Genomic DNA, 2,255 nt, shown 5'->3' with positions numbered 1-2,255 from the left:
ATCAAAAAATGGGCCAAAGAACTAAATAGACATCTCTCCAAAGCAGACATACAGATGGCTAACAAACACATGAAAAGATGCTCAGCATCACTCATTATCAGAGAAATGCAAATCAAAACCACTATGAGGTACCATTTCACGCCAGTCAGAATGGCTGCAATCCAAAAGTCTACAAGTAATAAATGCTGGAGAGGGTGTGGAGAAAAGGGAACCCTCTTACATTGTTGGTGGGAATGCAAACTAGTACAGCCACTATGGAGAACAGTGTGGAGATTCCTTAAAAAACTGGAAATAGACATGCCTTATGATCCAGCAATCCCACTGCTGGGCATACACACTGAAAAAACCAGAAGGGAAAGAGACACGAGTACCCCAATGTTCATCGCAGCACTGTTTATAATAGCCAGGACATGGAAGCAACCTAGATGTCCATCAGCAGATGAATGGATAAGAAAGCTGTGGTACATATACACAATGGAGTATTATTCAGCCATTAAAAAGAATACATTTGAATCAGTTCTAATGAGGTGGATGAAACTGGAGCCTATTATACAGAGTGAAGTAAGCCAGAAAGAAAAACACCAATACAGTATACTAACGCATATATATGGAATTTAGAAAGATGGTAACAATAACCCTGTGTACGAGACAGCAAAAGAGACACTGATGTATAGAACAGTCTTATGGACTCTGTGGGAGAGGGAGAGGGTGGGAAGATTTGGGAGAATGGCATTGAAACATGTAAAATATCATGTATGAAATGAGTTGCCAGTCCAGGTTCGATGCACGATACTGGATGCTTGGGGCTGGTGCACTGGGACGACCCAGAGGGATGGAATGGGGAGGGAGGAGGGAGGAGGGTTCAGGATGGGGAACACATGTAAACCTGTGGCGGATTCATTTTGATATTTGGCAAATCTAATACAGTTATGTAAAGTTTAAAAATAAAATAAAATTAAAAAAAAAAAAAAAAAAAAAAAACTTTCTCATATACTCACATCTTCATAGTGTGTTTTTCCTTAGAATAAATTAATAAAAAGAAGATAAGATAAATTTTTTAAAAATTGATAAATATTTCCAAACACTTCCAGATAATTTAATTTGCACTCACACTGGCAGCTCCTAAGCTCATTTCCTCCAGTGAAAGTCCTAAATGTTGCTGCTGCTGCTAAATCACTTCAGTCGTGTCCAACTCTATGCGACCCCGTAGATGGCAGCCCACCACGCTCCCCCTTCCCTGGGATTCTCCAGGCAAGAACACTGGAGTGAGTTGCCATTTCCTTCTCCAATGCATGAAAGTGAAAAGTGAAAGTGAAGTCGTTCAGTGGTGTCCAACTCTTAGCGACCCCATGGACTGCAACCCATCAGGCTCCTCCCTCCATGGGATTTTCCAGGCAAGAGTACTGGAGCGGGGTACCATTGCCTTCTCCACTAAATGTTACTATTACTGTTTAAATATATCTTTTCTGATTACAAAACAATGTATTTATTAGAGTTTCAAACATTATACAAAATGTTTCATTTTATAAAAGTGTTTAAGTTTTTGAGCCACCTGGGCTAAGGATCATGAGCTTAAAAGGAAAGTTTTATTCATCTCTAAATTGCAATTTTGTTGTCTCTGTAGGGGAGAAAACATTATCTCTACAAATGTTAGGTGTTCAGCTGGGGTTCTTTAGCAAAGAGACAGATTAATAAAAGAAAAACAGCTGTTAATACATGCAGCTTACAATGCATGGGAGGAAACTCAGCAAAAAAGGTAACTCAAGGCAGTTGATGGCTTAGAACTGTGCCATATAGCATCTTCAGCAAAGAACAAATACATTTGTAGAGAAAATAAGACAAAGGGAAGCAGTTTGATGTCTCCATGAATGGTAACCTGTTGTTGTTCAGTTGTCAAGTTGTGTCCAGTTCTTTGCGAGCCAGGCTTCCCTGTCCTTCACCATCTCCCAGAGTTTGCCCAAGTTCATGTCCATTGAATTGATGATGTCATCCAATCATCTCATCCTCTGTTGCCTTCTTCTCCTGTTTTCAATCTTTCCCAGCATCAGGTCTTTTTTAATGAGTCAGCACTTTGCATCAGATGGCCAAAGTATTGGAGCTTCAGCTTCAACATAAATCTGTCCAATGAATATTCAGGATTGATGCCTGTGGGAAGGTAATTATAAAGGAGGAAACAGAAAATAACAGAGTAAGGCTTGTTTGAAGATTCCTTTGGTGTTTTCTTTGAGTTATAAGAGTCTGTCTCCAGCAACAGA

The sequence above is a fragment of the Bubalus bubalis genome, chromosome 9 (genome assembly GCF_019923935.1).
Source record: "Bubalus bubalis isolate 160015118507 breed Murrah chromosome 9, NDDB_SH_1, whole genome shotgun sequence".
Taxonomy (NCBI): Eukaryota; Metazoa; Chordata; class Mammalia; order Artiodactyla; family Bovidae; genus Bubalus; species Bubalus bubalis.
This window is presented reverse-complemented; position numbering follows the sequence as displayed.